This window comes from Leopardus geoffroyi, chromosome A3 (genome assembly GCF_018350155.1).
Source record: "Leopardus geoffroyi isolate Oge1 chromosome A3, O.geoffroyi_Oge1_pat1.0, whole genome shotgun sequence".
In the NCBI taxonomy this organism is placed as follows: Eukaryota; Metazoa; Chordata; class Mammalia; order Carnivora; family Felidae; genus Leopardus; species Leopardus geoffroyi.
In genome coordinates, this window is record NC_059336.1 from 7,349,272 (window position 1) to 7,358,125 (window position 8,854).

The window sequence follows — 8,854 nt, forward strand, 5'->3', positions numbered from 1 at the left end:
AATCACGTCAGGGTGCGCCTGGGTGGCCCAGTTGGTAAAGCATCCAACTTCGGCTCAGGTCATGATTTCTTGGTGCATAAATTCGGGCCCCATATCAGGCTCTGTGCTGACAGCTCAGAGCCTGGAGCCTGATTCGGATTCTGTGTCTCCTCTCTCTGCCCCTCCCCCCACTCCCACTCTCTCTTCTCTCTCAAAAATAAATAAATCATTAAAAACTTAAAAAAAAAAAAAAAAGAAATCATGTTAGAAATGCAGCGGACAGACAGATGACCCTATAGAAAACTCTGAGATGGGGAACCCTTGGAGTTTAGAGCAGTGACTTGACATACGTTTTATGGGTTTTTTTTTTTTTAAGCGTATTTATTTTTGAGAGAGAAAGAGAGCATGAGCAAGGGAGGGACAGGGAGAGAGGAAGAGAGAGAGAATCCCAAGCAAGCTCTGCACCGTCAGAGTGGAGCCAGATGCAGGACTCGAACTTGCAAACTGTGAGGTCATGCCCTGAGCTGAAATCAAGAATCTGACGTTTAACTGACTGAGCCAGCCAGGCGCCCCCGACACGTGTTTGAAAATGATCACACTGTCTACTGTATTGAGTATAAACTAGGAGTAAAGGCAAAAACAGGATGACCAGTAAGCGTGTTACTTAAATAATGCAAATTAGAGGCGACGGTGGTGTGAATCATCGCAGCAGTAGAGGTCGTATTTTGAGGTAGAACTGGGATAAAACGTAAAGAGAGAAATGAAAGATAACTTTTTTTAGTCTGAACTGAAAAGATGTCATCTTAGATGCTCTGATAGACCACAGAGATCCCTCCGTTGGGTTGGCTATCTCCCCAGTTGCAGGATATGCCACCAAGCAGGGAGCCCTCAACTCCCAGTCGTCGCTGGAAATCGATTTCAGCTGACCAGAATTCCCTTGCTGAAGGTCACTCCCCATTGCCGGCAGTGTGCATCCAACAGCTGGCTGATATGGGGGTTGGGAGATAAGAGCCTGACTCACCGGATCCTTTTAAGGATGACTCAGGAAATCTATTCCAACTTCAGCATTCTGGAGAGCTCAGCTGAGGCTGTGTCTTACCCCAGCTTCTCCCTTTGCCCATCTCACTTCCTTCCCTTTCCCCACACTCATTGATTTTGAGAGCACTCTCTGATTAAACTTCCCACACAGTAATTTCCATCTCAGGGTTTGCTCCCCAGAAAATACTCAGTCTGCAAAAGATAGAGCCACCATTTACTGAATGGGAAAGACAGTACAGGAAGAGCAAGTTTTGGTGACAGAATCGGGAGTGCAATAGTGGAAAAACTTAGAGCAAATGCTACTGCTGTCTAAAATTTACTGCACACTTAGCCACTCTGGAAAACAGTGTGGAGGTTCCTCAAAAAATTAAAAATAGACCTACCCTATGACCCAGCAATAGCACTGCTAGGAATTTACCCAAGGGATACAGGAGTACTGATGCATAGGGGCACTTGTACCGCAATGTTTATAGCAGCACTCTCAACAATAGCCAAATTATGGAAAGAGCCTAAATGTCCATCAACTGATGAATGGATAAAAAAAATTGTGGTTTATATACACAATGGAGTACTACGTGGCAATGAGAAAGAATGAAATATGGCCCTTTGTAGCAACATGGATGGAACTGGAGAGTGTGATGCTAAGTGAAATAAGCCATACAGAGAAAGACAGATACCATATGTTTTCACTCTTATGTGGATCCTGAGAAACTGAACAGAAACCCATGGGGGAGGGGAAGGAAAAAAAAAGAGGTTAGAGTGGAAGAGAGCCAAAGTATAAGAGACTCTTAAAAACTGAGAACAAACTGAGGGTTGATGGGGGGTGGGAGGGAGAGGAGGGTGAGTGATGGGTATTGAGGAGGACACCTTTTGGGATGAGCACTGGGTGTTGTATGGAAACCAATTTGACAATAAACTTCATATATTGAAAAAAAATAAAATAAAATTTACTGCACACTTACTCAACAGATACTCTTTCTAGTATTTTATAGAGTTAATTAAAAAACATTGAATGAAGCAAAATATTATTTATACTCCCAACCACTCTGCTGTAATGCATCCCGGGCAATTTAATGTGTGTTGCACACAAACCGTCTTTTGCTAAAATCTCCTTTGTGGGTCATCTGGTTACACAAGTTCACAACACCGATTAAAAAAAAAATCCATTCCACATACAAATATGCCATTTGTAGATGTCTTTCTGATACTGAATCTGTCTTGTTTAACAAATATTTTTTGGATGGTCGGGTGAATGGATGAATGGATAAATGGGTGGGTGAATAAAAGAAAGAATAAATAAATAAAACACATATAGTGAGGGTACCACTTACACAAACACATGAAAGTGTGACAGAGCACAAAAACTATGGAAACTTTGCGCTAAGTTTAGTATGACAGGACTCAATGGTTAGGACTGAAGAATGACAAGAGTTGGGCTGGACAATTAAGCAGTAATCTGATCATAAAGGACCAAGTGTCAAGTTTCTTAGTTTCTCACGTATAGATATCTGGAGAAAATGCTAAAAACTGAAAGAATAGGAGTAACCATCTAATTATAGATGATTATTTACAATGATGTGCCAGCTTAACTTAGTACCTTTAGTAGATACCCAGAAGCCCCCAAACCAACTAATAGAGAAGAAACAAAAACATCAAACAGGAAAAAGCCAGAAGTCTAGAGCTGGGCTATCTACTATGATGACTTTCAGCCACATATGGCTATTTCAATTCAATTCAATTAAAATTAAAATTAAGAAATCATTTCCTTAATCACACTGCCTACACTTCAAATGCTCAATATCCACATGTGGTCAGTGGCTAGTGCACTGAACAGTGCAGACTTTATAGAACATCCTACCATTACAGAAAGTTCTACTGGACTGTGCTGGAATAGAGCCATAGGTACCCGCCACATTATTGCTGGATAAAAAGCATCATTTGTTGTTTAATGGATCATTTAGGACTCTTTTAGTTGCAGATAACAGAAATCACTCTAGCTCACAAATAAAAATGGAGGGTTTTATTTTAAAGATACAGTGATAACCGTTCAAGGGAGAGATGGGGCCAAGTTTTGGGAAGGGATTGCAATCTGGAACCACTCTCCAGGGATCCAGATCTCTGCCTTCTGTTCCTTTACTTCATTCTCCCATTGTTCTTGTGATTAATCTCATAGTTCATTGGCTGGCCACATTCCAAGTTTTCATGAAAAGGATGCAACTCACCCTGACTGGGTCATTTGACTGCCCTTGGTCCTCTTATAAGTTCGGATACGAGAGGTAGACTGGGGAGGTAGTCTACATATGGGGGGGGTACTCTATAGGTATACCTGCTGCAGGCACCTTGGTGGCTCACTTGGTTAAGTGTCTGGCTCTTGATTTTGGCTCAGGTCATGATGCCAGGATCATGGGATCAAGTCCCGCATCAGGCTCCATGGATTCTTTATCCTCCTCTCTCTCTGCCCCTTCCCTGCTTGCACTGTCTCTGTCTCTCTCTCTCAAATAAGTAAATAAACATATTTTTAAAGAGAGAAAAAATAGACATATCTGCCTAAAATACATCCCAGTCAACAGGGGGCCAGTGCTCTGGAAGGAAGAACATTGTGAATTGGGAAAATACCTTTACCAGTGACTATAACTTCAGTCAGCTGCTGTCCATAAGCATCCTTCCAATGCATTTTTCTTTGTCTCTATAGCTTATTTTCAGTCCCTGGTTTGGGGTACAGAGTGATGCATCTGCAGTATATGTTACCCCATATGGGATAGGGACTCACGGAGAATGCAATTTTATAAAGGGACTTCATACAAAGATGTAGGCTGAGTGTAGGGAAACCACAAGGGACGGTGGAGCACTATGGGATTGGTAACAGGGCTCCATTATCATTATAGAGGCTTGAAGGGGTGATAGGAGGAAGCCAATTCCCATCCCTGGAGACAAAGATGGCCATGGGGGGAGGGATGCTTACCTGTGACAGAACAATACATCAGCCCACAGGAACCCGATGACCAGAGAAATGGAATAAATAATTCAAACTTACTCCCTTCTCTCTTTCTGATCTGCTAGACACTTTCCGTTAGTGGACTCACTCCCAAGTCAGGAGGCAAGGGAGCTTGGTGATAATTTCCATACCAATTAGCCTCCTGAGGGACACAGCAGGGTTAATAATAAAGGCTAAAGAGTCATCCAGAGGGACAAATGGACATGAGTACACATCGTGGAAGCCATCCCATAAGGTGGAATATGGCTGAACTGCCTGGCCAACCAGACAAGACTGGTTTTCCTCCCCTGACCTAGGATTTCCATCCATACACTTTAGCCTCTGCTGAGAAAAGTCCAGCTTTTAGTCATGTTTATTCAAAAAAATAAAATAATAAAATAGCACCATATTCTCAAGCTTATCTGGAAGAAAGCAAATGTGCAATAGATTTAATCTGCCAAGTATTATTTTCAGTGAATTGCAACTTTGCCACTTTATTTATTTGCAGTGAAAAAAGTAAACGAGCAGGAAAGGAATCTCCAGAAGCTGATGTGTCTCAGCTGATAGGGTGAGACAGAGGCAAGGTGACTCAAGGACAGCCGCAGAAAGACAGCTCATACCTGGAAAAGGTTTCTGGTGATGGATTAATCACAATCACTAAGTTAAGCCAGAGATGCTCTTGGTAGTTTTGTTCTTGGATTTCTTCTCTTTTTCAGGCAGCCTTAGGCTGCTGTGTATTTCAGGTGACATGTTTGTCCAGATGCTTGCTTGCCTGCTCTCAGTCAAAGAGAATTTAGTAAGCTCACACCTTAGTTCTTCCGTTTTAATAGTTAACCCGGGAGCCATCCTGTAGTTAGAGTTTTCAATTACACTCTTCAGCTGTGTCCTGGGCTTCTTGGGCAGCGATTGGTCAGAGGTTGGTCATCATAAGACACAGAGTGTCCTCCGATGTGAGGTTGACGGGCTGGTACTGAGGCTTGATGAGAATTTGTGTTTCAGCACGAGCATGGGGAAAAAAGAAGTTTTAAACAAGAACAAAAAGAAGGCAAACAATTTTGTTTGCTCTTAAACATAATTCCTTTGCTTTTGGAATAAAACAAATTCTTGTGCTCTCTCACTTTGGTGATCTTTTCCAGGAGAGAAGTTAAAGAGAAACAGCCTGTGTGTGATAATTTTGCCAGATGCTGATCCTGCCCCAACTACAAACTCAGTTTATCATGTATTCCACTCATTAATGAATTTTCCATTCCACAAATTTTATGATCTGCTAAGGCTTATCTACCCACTCATTACATATCGGAGCAGTCAGGCCAGTTTCTGTGTCTTTTTCTTTCACTTTACAATACTTGTAGGGAAATGTCATCCATACTCATGATAAAATAACCATCTCTAGTCTAGAGTTCTATTTTTTTAACTTTATTTATTTATTCTGAAAGAGAGAGAAAGAGACAGACACTGAGAGAGGACATTAGCAAGGGAGAGGCAGAGGGAGAGGAAGAGAGAGAGAATTCCAAGCAGGCTCCACACTATTATCACGGAGCCCACCGGGGCTCAATCTCATGAACCGTGAGATCATGACCTGAGCCGAAATCGAGAGTCAGACGCTTAACTCGCTGAGCCACCCAGGCACCCCTACAGTTCTACTCTGGATTTGTTATTTATCTGCTTGTCCTCTCCTGTTTTTTTTTTTCCCAAAAGCACCTCAAATTCAACACATCCAGGGCTAAACCCATGGTCTTCTCAACAAACTTGACTGGGGTTTGAGAAGCATGCAATGTTTCTATCCTCAGTAAATGACACAACTCTTCTCATAGCTGTATGTCAGCAGCCAGGAATACATTTTAGCATCTCCTTTGTGGTACCTCCCCCCATTCAATCCATCCCAATTCCTGTCAGTTTGTTGGCAAAATATTTCTGGAATATTTTTTAAGAAATTTGTTTGATGTTTTTATTTATTTTTGAGACAGAGAGAAAGCACAAGCTGGGGAGAGGCAGAGAGAGAGGAAAACAGGAATTGAAGTGGGCTCTGTGCTGAAAGCAGAGAGCCTGGTGCAGGGCTCCAACTCACAAGCAACGAAATCATGACCTAAGCTAAAGTCAGACGCTCAGCTGACTAAGCCACCCAGGTTCCCCCTGTGATAAATGTTGATTGGTATTTTCACGTTTTCCTCCTTCGAATGCACTATTCATTCTACAACCAGAAGGCTCTTTTAAAAACCAAACGAATGTCAGGCAAGTATGCACCCCTGCCCTTAGTTTCATGTTACAGGAAATTCATGCTTCTCCCACCCCTTCAGTGGCTCATAATGATAAGGAAAATCCCCTTAATATGGCAACACGTCCTGCCTGGTCTGGAGCCTGCCTACCTTTCTGCTGTGACTCCCTCCAGGTCAGCCCTCACTTACTCCAGCCAGCCATGTGGAGCATGCTCTCTTTGGCCACAGACTATTTGCACCTACTCCCCCTGCCTAGAATATTTTCTCCTGCTCTTTATCTCAGGGAAGTCTTCTTAAATCTACACGACTTAATCACATACCTGTATTGTGGGAGCTCATAATTTTTTTAAAAATAAATTTTTGTCCGTGGTTTTATTAGATCAAAATTCTTTTTATTCCTTGTTGGTTTAAAATGCTGTTAAGTCTTCATTGCCTCATTTTTCACAGCTGGGATCTTACCTTCATTTCAGAGTTAGCTGCAGGGGAGCAGAACTGTCCACTATACATACAGCAACGTGCGCGTAATAGGAATGCTTTGCGCTCAGCCGACTCATCTATAAAACAAGAATAATAATATACGCTTCACAGGGGTTCTTTCTTATTAAGTGAGATACATCATCTTCTTAGGACAGTGTCTAAATCGTACAGAAACAGGCATTAAATGGTAGCCATGGCAACAGTTGAGTCTGTTGTTTTAGAATCCGTATTCTTTGAGTTCCACAGTTTATCAACAGTGGCTGCCCTACTTATCTCAAGAAGATTGGAAGATTGAGTGACTTTCTAATTTCGATGCCAAGTGAGGCATCCTTAAATTGGCCTTTCACAGTTGAATTGAAAGTTTGGGTCTAAGCATTACACCTAATTGTACACCATTCAGAGTTCTTGCCATTGGTTTGCTTTCTAAGTACTTTTCGGAGCACGTGCATTTCCCCCAAGGGCTGGCAGGGAGGAACTCAATTGAAGCATGAAACTTTAAAACAATGTTTGGTTCCCTAACGGGAAACTCTGCCTTGCTGTTTTAAATGTTCTCTTAGCTGACAAACACAATGTGCCACTTCAGGGAATCATGACCGGTAACCCCACAGACAGTAAGTCATCAATGACATTGTCAACCTCAGTAATTATGCCTTTTGTTGGGAGATTCTTGATGTTGCAAGTTCAGACTGAGCTAGTTTAGCAGTGAATTAAAATGAATCAGTTACAAATTGGTAACTGTTCACTCTGAAGGGAAAACGGCTTTGGAAACATGGCTAGCCTCACAGCCCAGGATGGCTGATGCCAGGAAAAACAAAACAAGCACAACAAAGGCAAGGTGTTACGGTTGTGTAAAAGACGTTGCTGATTCCCTGCTTGGATCCCCTTTACCAGACTGGTGCTCCCATCTCCTAGTTACTAGGACAGTTGAGTGCTCACAGCCCGTCACTCCACCCTTCTCAAGAAATCTTCCCTGGGCCTGATAGGAACCAATTCACCTGGAAATAACCTGACAGGTCACCTCCTTCCCTCTGGGATGGCCCACTGCCAATGACTGGTGTTAAGTGGCATAAAAGCCCAGTCCTGTTTCCTCAAGCTGGGATGCTTTGTGGAACTGTGTATGCTTCCAGAGTTCCCTGTGTTGTCAGACTGGGGAAAGACAGCATCTAAAACCAGATCTTATTTCCCCTTTTCCTTCTGCCCTATTCTGCTTCCTTCATATCCTTGTAGTTTTCTCCTGAGAGCACCCCCTCGATGAATCAGAATCTGTCTCAGATACTATATTCAGAAACCCTGATCTAAGTCCCATTGTGATCATTTCAATCCACGCCTAAGCATAGAGACTAGAAGCTCTGAATTCTACATGGGGGTTTTTGGATGGACCCATGATAAACACAAGCAAAAGACCAGATGGTAGAGTTCTGTTCCTCATGAAGCAACAATCTACTGATATTGTTCTCATGACATGAACCAGAAAATCTCTTTGAACTCTAAGATCTAAAAATCCATATTGACTATAGCAGGAAAATCCAACAATAGGCATTTTTTAAATTGTTTTTAATGTTTACTTTTGAGAGAGAGAGAGAGAGAGAGAGAGAGAGAGAGAGAGAGAACCAGCAGGAGAGGGCAGAGAGAGAGCGAGACACAGAACCCGAAGAAGGCTCCAGGCTCCGAGCTGTTAGCACAGAGCCCGACGCAGGGCTCGAACTCATGAACTGTGAGATCATGACCTGAACCGAAGGATGCTCAACCGACTGAGCCACCCAGGCGCCCCAATAATAGGTATTTTTGTTGTTCAGATCCGCTGTGCTTAGACTGGAGAAGTCGGAAGTCCCCTTGAGTAATAAAACAAGTAAGGAGACTTAAAAAGTGACCATTAGGGATTGTCTCAGCAAAAGGGATTTTCCCACATTGAGTCAGCAGAAAATGATCATTCATAAAATCCCACAGATATGAGGAAGCCTTGTTAAAAGACTACCAATAGCTTCAGAATATATGAAATACAGCAGGTTAAAAAAAATCAATGAAGAGTTATTTTTCAGGCCTTTGTGTTTGTGGATGTTTAAAGAATCTGTCGTTATGATGATGCCTTTGAGCAACTTTTAATAAAAACAAACATCTTTCCCCAGCTGTGTTTTGAAGCAATTTTTTCATGTATTTGAGCATGTTATGA

At 42.3% G+C, this 8,854-nt stretch overlaps 1 long non-coding RNA gene across 1 annotated transcript; it reads right to left on the minus strand.

Moving 5' to 3' along the window:
• Nucleotides 1–4,453: 4,453 nt before the first annotated feature.
• On the minus strand, nucleotides 4,454–6,844 carry LOC123579618. Its single transcript, XR_006702851.1, has 2 exons — nucleotides 6,667–6,844; nucleotides 4,454–4,967 (listed from the first exon to the last, which is right to left on the minus strand). It is a non-coding gene; the product is annotated as an uncharacterized LOC123579618 (long non-coding RNA).
• Nucleotides 6,845–8,854: the final 2,010 nt, after the last annotated feature.